General features: G+C 34.9%; 2 long non-coding RNA genes across 3 annotated transcripts in view; one reads left to right on the top strand and one right to left on the bottom strand.

Annotated features, from left to right (window-relative positions):
- Positions 1-19,601, bottom strand: part of LOC104876266 — an 83,881-nt gene that overhangs the window by 4,183 nt on the left and 60,097 nt on the right. The window lies entirely within an intron of this gene.
- Positions 1-19,601, top strand: part of LOC104876267 — an 84,288-nt gene that overhangs the window by 45,640 nt on the left and 19,047 nt on the right. Inside the window, exons 3-4 of the long non-coding RNA XR_784303.3 lie at positions 14,150-14,253; positions 16,287-16,407. This is a non-coding gene — a long non-coding RNA (uncharacterized LOC104876267). The remainder of the gene's footprint in view (positions 1-14,149; positions 14,254-16,286; positions 16,408-19,601) is intronic.

Here is a 19,601-nt window from a genome sequence, read left to right as displayed (position 1 = left end):
GGTACCAAAAAAATAATAAATAAATAAATAAATAAATAAATAAATAAATAAATAAATAAAATGTCCATTCCAAAGGACTTCTATGAAGATGAGCTATTATAGTTAAAGTGAACGCCTTGGCATGAAACTCTTACTCCATAGAGTGCAAAAGTCATATGTCAATGGTACTGGAAACTGAAAAGGATGGAGGGGATTGTGTAATGTTTTACTAAGGCATTTTACAGTGTAACAGCGGTAGATATTTGCTGTTTTTCATGACACCCAGGATCTATGCCCTCTTCTCCTGGAGGAGTACCATGGCTTTCAGTGAATTTGACTGAATATCTAATTCCTTGGAGGACCATGAGACTCAGGGTTGGACTCAAATACCCTATCTGATCTGAAGAATTTCACACTGTGCTATTTACCTGGGACTGTTAAGAGGAAGCATGTGCTATTTTCACCCAGACTTACACCTTAAAACTTGAAGCTGCTGATGACCATCTTGCTAGCAATGAGAATGTAAGAAATAATGCAACATGACTGAGGATGGAGTTGAGAGTATAAGAGAAACAGGGCCCTGATAACATTACATTAGTCCATGCAGAAGCCATGTATGATACCTGTGAGCTAATATTCTCCTGTCCTTTTCTGGGTGAATTTTCTGTGTAAAAATCTGTTGGGGTTAGGTCAAACCAAACATATCTCAAGTAACTCCAAATAAAATAATGCCATTTGCTAATTTGATAAATTTTACTATTGAAGAGAGAAACTACTACTAATTTCCTCACTTAACTCTCTTCCTAGAACTGGAACAGAATCAAAACAACCACTGCCATTTTGCAAGCTGCCTCATTTGAGACATTCAATGACAGAAAGTTAGGTATGACTAAAGAGGCCCAGAATCTGTCCTAGTTCCCAGTGTGTGAACAACTTGTTCCTACATTGCTCTTGGAGAATCCACTTGTTTGTTTCCATAGACATGAATATTTAATATGAAAGTTCGTATATTAGAGATTGCTTTCTGATTTTTTTCACTAAAATTTTTAGTAGAATTAGTAAAACTCAACTCATAAAACGGGTTGTCAATTTCATTCTCTCCTCTGTAGGAGCACTGAGGAAGGGGTTGATGCAAAGGAAAATCAGGCTGGAGAAGTATTGAGCCACCCAGCGGCAGAACAGAGAAGGTATCCGAAGGCAGAGAAAAGTGCTTGTACCAAACACAGTTTATGTAGACTTAGATTAGTCTTTTGAAATCAGGAACTTTTTAAATTGCTGCTCTAAATTCTATATGCATTTTGGATACATTCCAAATGTATATCCAATTCACATTCCTTAGCCTAGCATTTAGGACTCCATCATCTGATGCCAAACCTTCTGGCCTTCTTCCTGTTTCCTTTACAGCACTAGTCAACTATTTCAGCTGGGCCCATGCACTCACATCCAGTGGTCTCCTATTTCCATCGCTTTAATCTTGCCATTTTGTTCCTAAATAAGGCTTTCACATCCTTTCAACTTGCCCACAGAATGTGAATCAATTCCTTCTTGTTTCACAAAGTTCTTCCTGAACTCCTTAGTCAAAGAGGACTCTTCCTCTCCTTTCTCATAATACACGGAACACTCACCATCTAGCCTTCACGACCTATAATTATGTACTGTCTTCATAAGTAGCTGCCATTGCAAGGAGCTAAATGCATTTCATTTTCTCAACTAGAATGCTGCTCTTTAGAGTGAAGAATGATTTTATCTATGTTCCATAATGAACCCAAAAGTACCTGGTGCAGTGATTTGTGCAGTATAAAAACAAAATCATTTGTTTGTGGGATAAGGGGAGGTAAATTGCTGCTGTGAGCAAATTTTTATTCATAGTTTATCTTGCAAATGGAGTCAGTAACTGGATGTGAGATCTGGAAGAAGCAGAAATGTGGATGTTTGGGAAGAATGACAAAAAGATAATTGTAAGATTGGAGGATATGAAAGAAGACAGCAGGTCCATGGAACTGAAATGAAACACAAATACATAGGGCAGCCCGTTGTGTAGAAGCTTCATTCCCCAAACTTCCAGAAATAACACCCACAGAAAACAACAATAGCAAGAATGGCCCAATATATACATGTAGGAAAGTGTCTAGTTCTAAATTTCCTGGCTTCTTAATGATATTGGAGCATCTTCTTGCAGCTTTTAAAAAGTGATAATAAAATCGAAAGAAGAGAATAGTAAGTAGTTCAAGACAAAGTATAACACCAACATTAGAGAATCAAAATCTATAATTTCAGGCACAGCACTACACAGAGAAGTGGATAGAGTTGTACTTTGGACAGAGCAGTAATAGGAGTAAATTTACTTAATGCTGTGAAATGGGAGAAAGGTTACTTTGATCCACAAGTCTAACAGCCTAACCAACATATATCCTCATCCTTCTTCCTTACTAACAGAATCTCTATATTGTTGGGTCCAGAATGTGCTCAGCCAAAAATATATTTCCTAACCTTCTTTACAGATAAGGTAACATCACAGTTTAGATATCATAGGTAGGAGGTATGCCCTTTTAAATTTCAGCTTCTTTCTTCCTCCTATCTAGAACGTAGATGTAATTGCTGGAGCTATAGTGTCTGTACTGCAACCATGAGACAGACATGAAATTAGAATCCTTTCTTTAAGTCAAATGAATAGAGAGATGAAAAAAGTCTGGGTATCTGATGTCCAAGCCATTGACTTGGAATTGACTACATTTAAACTTTTGTCAATGTGGAAAAAACCTCTTATTTTCTTATTTTTCATGTCTCTTTTATCAGTAACCAAATAAAATCATTTTCTCATGGAATTCTTATGTACAGTAAATGGAACAATATTTATTATGAGTCCATGTATGTGCTATTGTCCTTTCTTCGTAACATTCATAATATACTTAATTATGGAATAAATAATGTTTTAGATATTAATTAAAATTAAAACATTGTTTAACTCTTGTTTGCTCACATGTAAAGTTGACAAATATTTTACAATATTATTACACAATATGTGTATATCATCAGTCTGCTGTCTTGTCCAATGTTCCCTCTGTTCTGATTGGATTGAGTGTAGACTCACTCTTTCGCTCCTCTACTTTGTTCTTTGTTACTTTCCACAAAAAGGAAGTCCTTCCCTAACTCTCTTGTCTGCTCAAAGTCCAATCATTCTTCAAAATTCATCTAATTTCCTCAGTCTTTTATAAGAACACCCCATCAATGATAACTCTTGCAAACCTGAGATTCTCTATCAACTATCTATATGAGTATTAGGTAAGAGTAATTTCCTTTTTATCTCGCCTTTAGTTGTTTGATATGACAAAGTATATTTGTAGTAGCCATGACTTCACTGAGATAAGTGACACCATTGTTTAAGGACTACCCAGGTGAGATTTTTGTACAGGAAGCAAACCAACCTATGCTTTAGGTTCAGCGTAACTCAGTCTCTTCCTCTGTCCTCTACAATAGTGTCTCTCCCAGAACTGGACACAGAGAAAATGCTTAGTCAATATTTGCTTCATGGATCTAAAAATCGTTTTGCTTTGCTTTGGTCATGATGCCAGTATAAAAAATATTCAATTGATATTTAATCAAGATTTTCCATCAAAAAATTCAAAGTGCATGTCCATTGAACTTGATGTACTGGGACAAACAAGTACAACTGAAAAGTACACACAGTTAGCCAGAGACAAAATGGAAAAATACCAGGCTGGTCAAGAACCACTTCCAAGTTCTTTGTTTCCTTCTCTGACCAAGGAATTTATTCCATATTTATTGTAATCAAAGGAGCTCTTCAATTGAATGCCAGAGTTCTTTCTGCTTGCAGGAGGCAAAGGCTGAGATTGCCAACTCAGAAGCTTACTTGTTTACATTTAAAAGGTTCTCTTTAAATGTCTAGCACAGAACAATTATGATTTCCACCATTTCTTTAGAAGGGGTGTTTTCATAATTAAGCCAATGATTAATTTTAATATTTAATTTTCAGTTTTCCATTTCCTTTAATTGCTTAAAACATAAATTACTTTTATTGAAGTATTAGTTGAAAGTTACAATGAAACGTGAATGGAGAGTTTGAAATTAAAATGTACACAACAATTTTTTAAAGAGAGTCAATTAAAAGTAAGGAATATACTTTCACATTTGAAAATGAAAGCAATAGCACTAAGGGAAGCAGAATTAGTAGGACTGCAAAGTCAAACTCAGCCTGGAAAACAAGTAAATTAGTGAAACTCTGTCTCAAAATGGAAAAATTAAAAGGATGAAGATATAGTTTTTTGAAGGCCCTGGGACACTCCTGCTCACTGGAGGTCACAAAATATCATTAATTCTGAGGGTGAAGCTAATCACTACACCAGGTAAGTCACATTCACATCCTGTGAGATTTGGTACATCGATAGGAGTCTCTAGTATCAGGTGGAACTATACTGAGCCAGAGAGAGCCAAGACAGAGCCTTACTAATATTTAGGTGAAGGAGATTCTTCTCACTCTTTCCTGTGTCAGGACTGGAGGAGTTATGGTCTGGGAGAGGGTGGGAAGGAGGTCTCTTAGAAACTGACTGTATTGGGTGAGTGTACACAGATCCCGGGGAGCAGTGGTGTGGTCCAGACCAGCCAGACCAGTGTGACTATAGGCAGATCCCAGATAGGGATCTGCCCCCCTCCCCAGGTACTCAGGCAAACCTGCCAAGCCAAGGCCTGACCAGTAAAAGCTGTACAGGCGCACAAGCTTCAGTCACAGGCCCACCCCATAGCATCAATGGTTTGCACCCAGGAATTGGTGTACTGGTGAACAGCAGAGAAAAATACTCTTGGTGGCTTGCTGAGAATAGAAGACCACTGTGCTAGCAAAATGTATTCTCAATAAAGGCAAAGCCGGCTGCATCTGTTGAAAGAGAAAATACATAAGTCCCAAAACCAGACTTCCAGATCACCTAAGGCAACCCCAAAGGAAAATGAGATGGAACAATCTGATATTCAAACATCTAGATTTCCTGAACTGGCAACAAGAGTATCTGGAAAAAATGAAGTCAAAAATAATTTCGTGGATAACAGCAGAGATTGTACCCATAGTGGAAGACATGATTAATAAATCTAGAACAGACACATTAAAAAATAGAGGAGGTAAGGGTCATGATGGGATCCCAAAATAGAAAAGAAATGGAATCCATAAACTGATGCAAACAGATTTCCAGGAGATTAAGAATGCCATTAAAAGTTTATGCAGTAAAGGTATAATAGATAATGTGAAGTAGGAAGAAAGGGTGCAAAGGGGAAAAGAAAGATGGGAATTGAATTAACATGATAAAAAAAATGGAAACAAAGTTTTGTACATAGGGAGGAGTGGAAGGGGGAATGGGGAAAAATAAGAATCAAGATGGATTATGTAAAGGTGCAAATTTCCAGACGAATGCCATTACATTATATTCCTTAAATGAACCAATACAATTAATTTTAAAAAAGAAAGTTTATGCAGCAGAATGAGCCAATGTGAGGGTAAAATTTCAGATACAGAAGATAGGCTTGCAATTAGTAAACAGGAAAATAAAAATTTCTTAAAAATGGTAAGGGATGATGAGAAATCAATCCAACAGCTGCTAAATGGTGCAAAGAGGAATAATGTAAGACTGATCAGAGTCAATGAAGAAACAGGAGAGAGTGCATATGATGTGGAAAAAAAAAAACTTCACAGAATTAATGGCAGAAAACTAACCAAGTAGGGGAAAACAATTTGACATACAGATAATTGAGGCATACAAGGCTCCAACCAGCTGTGATAAAAAAAAAATCTACACATAGGCATATAATAGTTAAGATTCCAGAAACTCAATAGAAGAACAAAATTCTACAAGCAATCGGAGAAAAGAAATCACACACAAAGGAAAGCATATCAGAATCACAGCAGTCTTCTGAAAACAAACTCTAAACTGAAGTAGAGCCTGGAGTGATGTATTTCAAGCCCTAAAAGAAAACAGCCTCCAACCCAGATTGATGTACCCTGAAAAAATATCTTTCAAAATTGATGGAGAAATATGATACTTTCATGACAAAGAGCACTTTGTGAACTTCATGAATACCAAACCAGCACTCCAAAAGATTTTAAACAACATTCTAGGAAATGACAAAGAGGATAACAACCCCAGGAAGCCCAGCAGAATAAATCCATTGAGCATGACAAGAAATTAAATGCAAAGGGGGAGAATCCAACAAAAATAAAAAGGCATGACAGGATAAATCAATACATATCAGTTACAACCAGCAATGTTAATGGTCTCAATTCACCAATCAAAACAAATAGATTGGCCAAATGGGTCAAGAAGCAAGATCCAACAATATGCTGCATACAAGAAACACACTTGATTCAAAAAGAAACTCAGACCACAAATTAAAGGGTAAAAAACAATACTCCATGCAACAGGAACAAAAAGCAGAAGCAGCTATTTGCAGATCAAGTGGGTTTGAAACCTACACTGATTAAGAGAGACAAAGAAGGACACTACATCCTTGTAAAGTGAACATTCCAAGAGGAAGAGATGACAATCATAAATATATATGCATCAAAAACTAATGCACCCAACTATATAAAACAAATAGTAATGGATATGAAAAATCAAATAAGAACTAACAAAATAGTAGTGGGGGAACTTAATACTCCACTGGCACAAATAGATAGATAAACTAGACAGAAAATAAACAATGGGGGTTGGGAATTTAGTTCAGTGTTTCTGATGCCTGCCTCACAAGCACAAGGTCCTGAATTCAATCCCTGGTAGAAAAAAAATAAATAAACAATGAAATACTTAGAACTCAATCAAACTCTTGAAGAAATGAATTTAACAGATATTTACACCTGGTAAAATCAGAATGCACATTCTTTTCAGCTGCACATGTGTCCTTCTCCAAAATAGACCACATACTCACTCATAGAACATATCTAAGTAAGGTCAAAGCAATTGAAGTTATCCCCTGTATATTATCAGACCATAGTGAATGAAATTGGAGATCAATACCAAAGGAAATCACAAGAATTTCACAAACACATAGAAATTGAGCAACACACTCCTAAATAACCAATGGATCACAGAGGATATTAAAGAAGAAATCAGACAGTTCCTACCATTAAATGACAATGACAATACAACATATTGGAATCTATGACAGCAGTCTTATGAGGGAAATTCATAGCAATGAATATGCATATTAGGAAAACAGAGCAAGTGCAATTAAACAACTTGATGCTGAATATCAAGCTTCTAGAAAAAGAAGAGCAGGATAAACTCAAAGCTCATACAAGGAAGGAAATTATAAAGATCAGAGCAGAAACCAATGAAATGGAGACTAAAAGAATGATACAAAAATCAACGAAGCCAAAAGTTGGTTCTTTAAAAGAATAAACAAAATTGACAAAACCTTAACCAATCTTATCAAAAAAAGGAAGGAAAAGGCCCAAATCCATGCAATTAGGAATGAAAAGGTAAAATTACAATGGATTGAGCACAAATCTAGAGGATCATCAATACCTACCTCAAGAACCTTTATGCCAATAAGATGGAAAATACAGAAGAAATGGACTGATTCCTAGATTCATATTAATTACCAAAGTTGAACATAGACCTAAAAATTCTAAAGGAGCCACTATCAATCAATGAAATTGAAAATGTAATAAAAAACTTACCAACTAAGAAAAGCCCAGGCCCTGATGCCTTCACTGCTGAATTCTACAAGATATTTAGAGAGGAAATACTGCCACTACTGTTTAAACTCTTCAATGAAATTCAAAGGGAAGCAATATTCTCAAATTAATTCCTGGAAGCAAGTATCACCATGATCCCCCAAACAGAGAAAGACCCAACCAAAAAAGAGAATTATAGGCCAATCTCACTGATGCACATAGATGCAAAACTCCTTAATAAGATACTGGTAAATAGAATGCAGAAGATCATCAAGAAGATCATACACCCTTTCCAAGTGGAATTCATCCCAGGGATGCAAGGATGGTTCAATATATGTAAATCAATAAATGTAATACACTATATTAATAGAGCCAAGGATAAAAACCATATGATCATCTCAATAGATGCAGAAAAAGCATTTGACAAAATCCAACACACATTCATGATTAAAAACCCTGCAAAAAATTGGAATAGATGGTCTATATCTCAATTCCTTTTATTTCTTTCTCTTGTCTAATTATTGTGACTAATATTTCCAAAACTACATTGAACAGGAGTGGTGATAGTGGACATCCTTGTCTTGTTTGTGATTTTAGCATGAAGGTTTTCATTTTTCGACCATTTAGTATGATATTGGCTGTTGGATTTTTCATAGATGGCTTTTATCGGATTGAGATAGAGACTGTCTACTCCAATTTCCTGTAGGGAAATAAAAGGAATAAAGATAGAAAATGAAGAAGTCAAATTGTCATTATTTGCAGATCACATGATACTCTATATAGAAGCCCCCAAGAACTCCACCAAAAGTCTTCTACACTTAATAACCAAATTTAGTAAAGTAGCTGGATAAAAGGTTAATGCACAAAAATCAATAGCTTTTCTGTATATAGAAAACAGACTCACTGAGAGAGAAATGGGCAATCAATTCCTTATAGAATAGTGTTGAAAAAATTGAAATACCTAAGAATCAACCTAACAAAAGAAATCAAAGACCTCTACTCTGAAAACTACATCACTCTGAAAAAAGTGATTGATGAAGATATCCGATAATATAAAGAAATCTCTTGCTTCTGGGTAGGAAGAATCAACATAGTGAAAATGGCCATATTTCCAAAACTGCTGTACAGATTCAATGCACTCCCAATTGAAATCCCAGTTGCATACTTCACAGACCTTGAGAAAACAATAAAAAAATTCATTTAGAACAAGAAGATACCTAGAATAGCAAAAGCAATTCTAGGCAATAAAGAGAAATTAGGGTGTATCAGAATCCTGGACTTGAAATATATTACAAAGCTACCATGATAAAAAGAGTATGGTACTGGCAAAGAAACAAACCTGAGGACCAGTGGAACAGATTACAAGATGCAGAAACAATTCCAGATACAGCCATCTCATCTTTACAATGGAGCCAAACACCCTCATTGTATGAAAGATTGCCTCTTTAATAAATGGTGCTGGAAAAACTGGGTTTCAACTTGCCAAAGATTAAAACTAGTCACCATACAATAAACTAAAATCAAAATGGATTAAAGATCTAAGTATTAAAACAGAAATACTAAACTGGCTGGAAGAGATGTTAGGTAGAACTCTTAAAGACATTGGTGTAGGAAAAGACTTTATGAACAAAAGCTCAGTTGCCCATGAGCCAGCACAAACAATCAACAAGTGGGATGCATTCTTATTAAAAAGCTTCTGCCCAGCAAGAGAAATGACCAACAATGTGAAAAGATGTCCCACAATGTGGGAAAATATTTTCACCAACTGTTTCTCAGACAAAGTTCTACTATCTAGAATATATAAAGAATTTTTTAAAAATCAGATCTCCCAAATTTAAAGACCCATTCCAAAAATGGGCATCTGAAATGAACAGACATTTTCCAGACAAAGAAGTAGAAATGGCAAATATGCATATGAAAAAATGTTCAATGTCACTGGTTATTCAAGAAATACAAATGAAAACAACACTGAGATTCCATATCACCCCAGAAAGAATGGCTGCTATCACGAAATCAACCAATAATAATTGTTAGTTTGGATATGGGGAAAGAGGAACACTGTTCCATTGCTGGTGGGAGTGTAGACCAGTGCAACCACTGTGGAAAGCAGTACGGAGATATCTCAAAGAACTAGGATTGGAAGTTCCATTTGACTTAGCTATTCCCCTGCTGGGTATCTTCCCAAAAGAATTAAGAGAATCATACCACAGCTATATTTGTGCACCCATGTTCATAGCAGCACAATTTTTAATAGCTAAAACTTTGAAGCTGCACAATTTCCCATCAATAGGAGACAGGATAAAGAAAATGTGTTTTTTAAAAAATAAAATAAAATAATACTCAGCCATAAAAAATGAAAAATTAGAGACACTTATAGCTGAATGGATGCAAATTGAGGTGATACTCTCAAGTGATATAAATATGGCACATAATGTGTAAATACTGAATAGTTTCTCTGGCATGAGAAACTGAAAGTGTAAATAAGGACTAAAACGTATAATAGAGGGCTGGGGTTTTAGCTCAATGATCCCAACGCCTGCCTCAAAAGCACTAGGGCCTGAGTTCGAACCCCAGCACCAAAAAAAAAAAAAAAAAAAAAAAAAAAAAAGTATAATAGATAATGTGAAATAGGAAGAAAAGGTACAAAGAGGAATGGGAAATGGAAGGGGAAAGGAAAGAAGAGAATGGAATTAATATTTGAAAATAAAAAAATGCAAACAACATCTTTGTAAATAGGGAGAGAGGGGGTTTGAAGGGTGGGCAGGGGAATTGGGGAAAAAATAAAGAACCAAGGTTGATTATGTAAAGGTACAAATTTCCAACAATGAATGTCATTATATTGTATACATTAAATGTGTCAATAAAATTAATTGAAATAAAGAGAAAATCATAATGAAAATTACAAAATATTTTAAAATAAGTGACAATAATAAATATGAACAATTGTGGGGTAATTCTAAGTAGTATTTAATGGGAAATTTATATTCTTACATGCATATATCAGAAAAGTAACTGAGCTAAGTATCTGAATATATTTTTAAGGACCAAAATAACAGCAATGAAAAGAAATAGGCTGAGAAAAAAATTTACCATATTATGAAGAAACATTCAACAGGTAAGGATCACAAAGCCAACATTATTTTTTTTAAGTAATAGATTATAAAACCATGGTGAGAATCCTCAAGCAATTAACAGAGATTGTTAATCTCTACATCAGGAGGGAAAAGTTTAATATCATTACAGATCTCTCAGACACCCAAAATATAGTCAACTTGGATATTGTAAACAAAACTGTAACAAAATTGATGAATTCCCAGACTCAATAAAATTGAATAGTTCTACAACTATCAAATAGATTTAATCTATAGTCAAAATTTTCCACAAATATAAAATCAGTGAGGGCTATATGATTTCACTGGTGAGTTCATCCAAATATTCAAGGAAAATAATTCAGTCTTCTGAGAACTCTAACAGAGAACAGAAAAGATGGAACACTTCCTATCTCATTTCTGAGGCAGTAGAACCCTGATACTAGAGTATAAAAAGAGAAGAGAATATTGCAGAACAGTTTCACTCATGAACATGTAAGTAAAACTCCTAAACAAAATATCAGCAAACCAAATACAGCAATATCTAAAAATATAATTCATTATACCATCATACCGAGAAGCCAAAAATAAGCAATTAATAACATTTGCAATGATAACAGTTCTCAGCAATCTAAAAGTAAAAGAGACTTTGTATATTCATTGAAGTTTAACTACAAAATATACCTACTATGCACATCATAGTTAATAGCAACACATTCAAAGCTTTTCTTTGACATTAGGAATGAGGCAGAAATGTTCGCTATCATTACTTCTAGCCTGCATTGCAATAAAGTCTTCAATATCACAGTAAAAAAGAAACACATAAATGATTAAAAAGACAAGGAAAGAAAACACAAAAAATGATTTTAAAATATATTTGTATGTACATAGAAAACATAAAAATAATCTACTTGTAAATTGTTAATATTGGGCCAGGGATTTAGCTCAGTGGTTCTGGAGCCTACCTCGCAGATGCAAGGACTCGTGTTTGATCCCAGGTACAAAAAAAAAAAAAAAAAGGATCAAGAGTTGACTATAGCAAGATTCTTGTATGTATAACACACAAAACTAATTTGTAGTTTTTATGTAAAAATGCATAAGGTTGATATTAAGAGAAAAAATTAATAAATTTTAAGTATCCAGGAATAAACTCCCCTAAAATTAGTGAAAGACTTCTAAGGAGAGGCATTATAAAACTTAAATTAGGGACATAAAAGAATATCTAAATAAAAACTCTTGTGATCATAAAGTGAAAAAAATTTAATATTGTCAAGATTTCAAGCCTTACTAAATCAGTTCATAGATTCAATGTGCTTGTATGTATGCTTATGTGGAAAAATTGTAAGCTGGTATCAAATTCCAAGGGTGGGAAAGAGAGATGGTGGAACAAAATAGAGTCTGAAAACAGCTGCAAGTATCTATAGATGCTTGGTATATGCCAAGTAGTACTGCGAATCAGCAGGAATCAGTGGAATATTCAATAAATGATGTTCAAACAACTGGTTATACCAATGGGCTAAAATAATAAAATTAAACCTCCACATCATGCACAAAGTTAAAAGTTTATGTAGTTAAAAATGATAACATTTTAAAGAAATAGCAGGAGACTGTCTTCATGTATTTAAAGAAGGGAAGGACTTCTTTAACCATGTACAAATAGCAACAACCACAAAAAATAATTTAAATGCAACTATATTAAAATTTAAAACTTCAAACACTACAGATTACAGAAATAATGAAACACCAAACACCACAAGGATAATGAAAATATAAATGCAGGCTAGAAAAATAAAACCAAAACATATAACTGTCAAAGATAAAGGCAAAAGTGCAGTATCTACATAAATTTGTTCAAAATTTTTTATCAGGCATCTATTGTGTGGTAGGCAGTAGTCTAGGCAACAGGGATATATTTGAGTAGAGACAGAAACATAATAGTGAAGTAGATAAATAGGGGTAAAATATGTGTAGCGTGTTAAATGGTGATCAGTGTCTAGGAGGAAAATAAGGCACATTATGTCCCTCATCAGCAGACACACATTAACATTGCCATTCGTTGATAGGTGAGCATTGAGTGTGGGGGAAGTTTGGCCTATTTTTAAGATTTACATAGAGTTGGGCAGGTATCTTAACTGCCTTTCTCTTCCCCTTCCCACGCTCCCGTGTATATACACATACATATTTTTCTCTCTCACTTATAGTTGTGTAAAAGGTCTTTAAAAGGATGCTTTTATTTTTAAAAAGCAAAGATGTCTTGGAGTGGTAACATTGTTTTGAATCTACATTCAATCTTAAATTCCTCAACTTAGACTTTCTTTCTGAGAATAAATGGAGGGAGAAGAGTAAGAACTGATTTCATGTGCAGACACCAGCAGCACAGCTGATGAATGGGGAACTGTAGAAAGCAAATGTTCATGCAACTTATCTTACAGATAAGTTCTAGATATTCAGAAAATAAATACTGTCTGGAAATGAATGGTGTACTTGCAAGAGCTAGGATTCAGTTAGTCGCTGAGGAGGGGCTCACAGTTTGCTGAGATAATCTGAAATGAAAGTATAAAAAGCAGCGAGAAAGAAATTGACAAAATGCCTTAGACTGGAAGGCTTATGAACAATAGAAATTTATTTCTCAGATTTCTGGAGGCCAGAAATTTAAGATCACAGATTTGGTACCAAAGACAGCCATATTTTCAGTGTCATCATATAGAAAAAGTCTTTAAGATCTTTTGGGGTACTCCACCTTCATGACCAAAGGCTCCTCCAAATACCATCATCTTGCGAATCAAGGTTTCAGTGTATAAATTTTGAGAAGGTCCATTCAGTACACAGCAGAGGAGTTCTCTGCAGAAAAACTTCAGACTTACAGATCTGCTGTGAAAACTTGGGACAAAGACAGTCAAAATTTACTTAATGAAGTAGCCTCAATCCTGAGCAAGCTCAGCTGGGTTTGAGGCTGGTAAGTCTCTGACATGAGATTGAAAGTAATTACTCCATTTTTAACTTTTTTTCCAAATATTTTGAATAAAATACTGCTTTCATAATTAAAACAGACTTTTGTATATATGGGTTTCCCTAATATCCTAGAAAATCAAAACATATAATTTGATTTTTTTTAAAAAGCAGGGAAAGGTTGGTCCAGGGATTTAGCTCAGCTGCACCATGCCTGCCTTGCAAGCACAATGTCCTGAGTTTGATCCCCAATACAAGAAAGAAAGAAAAAAAAACAGCATGGAAGGGTCAAAGAGTAAATATTGATTAAGGCAAGAAGGAACCAGATATTAGTAGATCAGAAAATGTTCAGTAGAGCAACTCTGGTTTACAAGTAAACTATGCTTGTTACATGTTTCCTGGGTCCTTGCAATAGTATCTATTTTTCTAGTTTATTTTTCTTTTCCTCCTGCAGCATTCTCCAAACAACTTCAAATCATGACTGCAAAATGAAGGTGAATGTGTGAAGTTAGCAGCATGGAACATTGAAATAATTAGGACATCCTGTGCTTCTTCACGGTACAATGAAATCTCTATCATTCTACTTCTTTCACAGACAAAAATCAAAGTCACTAAAGTAGATGCTGGCATCATCTGTCTAACTACCCTGAATTTGGATTTCTCATAGTGACTTCTTTCTTCCTTTGAAGCAAGAAGATTTGAGAAATAATCACAATTCTAATCCCTGTTCAGTTCTGAACCAAAAGCTTAAAACTTGGTATCTGTCCCTCTTTCATTAATGTAAATGCACTAATGTTATTGAAAGCCTAGCACAGGACGACCATATCTATTCCCTAGTACCACTGAAATGATTTTGATTTATTTCCATCTGCTTGTGAGATCATTACAATCCTGCTGTATAATTGAATTGGTTCCTATTAGCTTGTAGTCTTTCCAAAATGAATTCACCAGTGGACATTCAGTAGTAACAGTTATTTGTGTGCACTTTCTTTAGTAACTTCTCCTTTAGAATATTTACTTGCTTTGGAGTATAGTGTCTTCTTGATAGCTTTTATTTAATCTTCTTTTTCAATCTCTTCCCATTCTTCCAGCATAGGTACCAAAAATAAAAACCCAATCTTTGGAATGGATGAGCTAACATATGGCAATCTTTCTCTACGATTATCCCAATCTTTGATCTCTGTAGTCCTTTCAATCGAGGTTTTTATATAAAACTGTCACTGACCTTGGAAGTACCAGCTGTCCTCTTGAAATATGAGGCTGGTAATGATGACATACAGCATTGATAATAACAAATGGTAGCTCATATTTCAGCTGAGTTGGGTTTTTATGCTCTGCTTTTAGATTCAGTGTGTTCATACAGATAGAAAATATTAAAATGAAATTCATCTCTCTCTCTCTCTCTCTCTCTCTCCCTCCTCTCGTTTCCTCTCCTCTCCCTACCTCTTTCCCTCTCTCCCTCTTTCCCTCCCTTCCTCCTTCCCTAGAAAATATATAAAATTTAAACCTACGTCAGGTCACATCTTGTATATGGGTGTTTTTGTTTTTGTTTTTGGCACTGGGGATAGAACTCAGGTCCTTGTGCTTACAAGGCAGGTGCCGGAACCACTGAGCTAAATCCCCAGCAGGCAATTCTTTTAAAGTGGAGATTTGATGTTCTTATTTGAAGAGATGAGATGTTTATCTAGGATGAAGAAATTTTACCATCACTTTCATCCCTGCTACAGACTATAAGGAACACCAACACTTTAATTATTTCATAGTATAGGATGAAAATTAAACCAAATCAAGGCTTTGAAAATATCAAACTATATAATAAATACAATAAAAGAAATGATGACTTAAGTTGAATAATTTATTTTTTGTTTTGTTTTGCTTTGTTTTTGTGGTACGGGGAATAAACTCGGGTCCTTGCGCTTGCGAGGCAGGCGACCAAACCGCTGAGCTAAATCCCCCGCCCGAATAATTTCTTACTATAAAAATTATTTTGTATATTATATTGAACTACCTATTTTGGCTACTTTTTGCATTTATAAACATATCTTTATATAAGCCTTCTCCCAGGCTATTACGGGACTTTCAGGATTAGGAGAATGTAATTAACGTGGTCAAAGGTACCAAAATCTCAGTATCTAGGTTTGACAGGCAGACTAAACCTTTCTTTTTGAGATTGATTGCATAGCATGGTTAATATAGTTAATAATAGTGTATTGCTCATTTTTAAATTACTGATATTAAGTTTCAAATGTTCTTACCACAGAAAATAAGAATTTGAGTTAACAGATATGTTAATTAACTTTATTCAATTATTCTATATAATAATAAATCACAGCATCACATTGTACCCCATAAATGTATGCAATATTAAATTGTCAATTTATGATGAAAATAAAAAATTGAAAAAGAAAAATGTTCATACTTCCTTGAAAAGAATTGTTATGGTATGAATATAAAGAAAAAGAATTGCAAATGCATAGTTTTTCTTTTTTACCTTTCAAGAAGAGACTTTTGAATTATCATGCCACCCTACTAATTTGCAGACTTTTATATTTTTATGCAACATTTAAAAAATAAATTTGCTTGATTCACAGCTTTTCAGATGTCTCCCAGCCAGGTCAGAAATGGAACTCTTTCACAATCAGTATGACAATGGTGTCACTGACTAAAGTCCTCAGGGTAATTTTTATCAAAGTGAATATGCAATGGAAACTGGTAAGTAAGGTTCAGCCACAGTTGGTCTGAAATTGAAAACATATGTAGTATTGGTTGCACTGTAAAGGACAGGTAGGTCAGACTTGCAGATCACCAGGAAAATTCTCCATTCTGACAACAGTATTGGTACCTCAATTTCTGGGGCCTACTCCTGATGCTAAATTGTTATGTAATTTGATGAGGCAAGAATGCTTAGGTATCACTTCCTGTGTCTTGTCATCTCTCTGATTGGAAGTATCACAGTGGTGTGGCTGGGAACCATTTAAGGTGGAGCTCCTTGTTGCTGATTACAATAGGAACGCTTACATTTTCTCAACCTGCCCATTGGCTCGCTATTTTGAACGAAGAGCTGTGTCCACTGAAGCTCATTCTCAGTCAGCTTGTATTTATTTGGGTAAATATAGTCTACATGCCTTAAGCGAAAAAAGAAAAGGAAAAGAGAGAGAGAAAGAGAGAGAGAGGGAGAGAGAGATTTCCTAAACATCAGGGTCTCACCAGAAGGAACATTTCCATTCGAATTGTTAGTTTAGACTTGAATTTATGATCTGTAACAAGAGACTTGACAGTGGGGAAATCCACTCTGGTTATGCTACTGTATCCGTTTCTTCCTTTAAAATAAGTCACCTGCTTACAAGATCAATTACTTACTAGTTCCAAGGGCTAACTCAATATTTTTCTCAGAGGCATTTCTATCAGAAGAAAAAATGCTTCATAACTTTGGCCTGATATGGGAAACAAAATTCTTATACTAGTTTCTAATACCCAGAATAAGAACTGCAGGAAGAAAAATGTGTGTTTTCCTCCTCTTGTATTAGTGTACATAATAACACTGAGTCAAAATCCCTAAATATTACGAAGGTGGCCACCTTAGAAATGGTTTAATAAGCAGGATCAGTTTACAAAGTAACAGAAGATAAAAAGGAATAGACTTTTCAGAAAATCCAATAAGCCTAGAGTTTACATGGAAGATATATTAGGCTACATTACACAGTGCTCCTATTAGAAGAAAATTGCTTCTGAAACAAAGAAGAAGAAACAAAGGAAAAATTATTGAGGGAAATCCTTTTCATTTCACCAAACAAGTAAAATGGATGGAGAAAGAATTTGTAAAGAGAATTTCTCAGTGCAAAAGATTTTACTTACACTTTTTGTTCTTGCTGTGAATGTCAAATCTAAGCTCAACTATTCTTGCTGTTGGCTGAAAATGAATAATCAACTCATGATAGCGTTCTTATTATGTTGGTGGTGGAGATGATGATGACAGTGATAGCAAACAACTTTTTTATGATAGCTAACATTTTTCTGTGTCAGGCGTTATTTTGACTGAATAAGTAACCATGGCATGGAAACAGTTTACATGCATGTAATGGGGTAAAGGTGTATACCTACTACGCCTCTCTTTCAAGGTACTTACTTTAGAATCAAACTTTAATAATTGCTCAGGAATTCTAGCCAATGTATTAAATACACACCTACCCTCTTCTTTTGGCAGCCTGCTGGTTGTTTCAATTCAATTCAACAAGTAATTATTTGTAATTGTGATTTGGAGATGCCATGAATAGAAAGGAGACATAGGAGATGCAGTCCCCTGAGAAAGTCAAAAGATTGTGGTCTGTCTTATAGGGGTGGGACACACACAGAGATTGGTGCAAGGCAGGGTATCACTAAATGCCACAGTGTTCTAGAAGTTCTGGTAAGGGGAGCCAGTAGTGAGGATGCCAGCCCAGAAGAGAGAACACTAGGAGATCTGATCAGCACCAAGGAAGATAAATGGAAGAACGGTGGCTGAAAATGCCTGCCAGAGAAACTATTGCAGTAGGCCCTGTGCTGTCAGTGCACCGCATTTGCCCTTTCTGTGAGGATTTAAAAAACAAAAGCAAAAACCAAAAAAGTTTTGCTAGGAATGCTAACTTTTTACAACACAAAATGTCAGGTCATTAAACACAACAATTGGTATAATAATTACTGATAATCCGTAACAAGAATCACTAGAACATATGTTATCTTCCAAGTTTAAGGGGAAAATATAAACCCAGATTAACTTGTTATTTTGGAGTAAACTACTAATATTTTAATTAGTGAAGATTTGGAAATTAATTTTTTTTTTTTTTTTTTAGTTTACTGGTACAGTACAGTTACATTCATCATTGGGATCTTTGACCTTTGCATGACAGGTCTTGGTTCTCATTTTTTTCCCCTTGTCCCTGTCCTCCCTTTGCCCCCTTGGAAATTAATTTTTTAAAATCCTTTTTTGTTTCTGCTGTTGAATAATGAAGGGTCGAAGAAATTTAGAATATAGGCAATTAGTTACTTCCTTCTGAAGTTTTCCATCGCATTTTATAATTTTTTATATTCATTAAATTGTGCAAAAGTTTGTTTTTAAACTGATATTCATCAGCTGGCTCTCTTCATTCTTTCTGTGAAACAGGGTGATTTACTTCCACTTAGGGACCCTACTCCTCAAACTGACCTCCTAATCCCCACACCAGTCCAGGTGTTTGCTTCTTGACAGTCAGCTGACCAGCTTCCAACTTCCCTAGTGAAACTGTTTTCGTTATCAGAATTCTATATTTTAAATGCAATCTGAACCTAGTAAAATATAGGTGAAAAAGGATCCATTTCTATAAAAACTACCAGTACAGCCAAACCACTAACACTCCTTTTGAAGTACATATAAGTGACACAACTGTAAGAACACTGAGCAAAAAAGATAGCACATGATTCTGTACTGGGTATAGTGACAACTACCTTAAATTTCTGCTTCACTTTAAAGATTTTGAAATTGAATGTGATTTAGACACCAAAAAGTAGACTCATACTTTTGTGATTATACATCAAAATGCAGGTAGAATAAGGTAACTTCATTTATGTGAAAGGAGAAAAATAGTTATAATACGTATGTATTATGCTTTTCTCCTGTTTATTTTATTTTATTTCTATTAACCTAGTAACTAGTCCTGGGTTATAAATACCTGAAGTCAGTGAGTGATCAGTGCCACACTGAGGACCATAGAGGGCAGTGGGCTACAGAAAACACAACAACCAGGGGTTTGTAGATTTTGAATGTCATGAAGTAGAAAAATCTATGACCATATATTATCATCAACAGTTTATAGGATAATATTGGTGTTCCAAAAAACTAGTAAGATCAGTTAATGAACTGAGTTTCATTAAATGTAGTACTGGGGTAGTAT

Source organism: Fukomys damarensis, unplaced genomic scaffold, assembly GCF_012274545.1.
Source record: "Fukomys damarensis isolate Sample0158 unplaced genomic scaffold, DMR_v1.0_HiC HiC_scaffold_15, whole genome shotgun sequence".
Lineage (NCBI taxonomy): Eukaryota > Metazoa > Chordata > Mammalia > Rodentia > Bathyergidae > Fukomys > Fukomys damarensis.
This window is presented reverse-complemented; position numbering and strand designations above follow the sequence as displayed.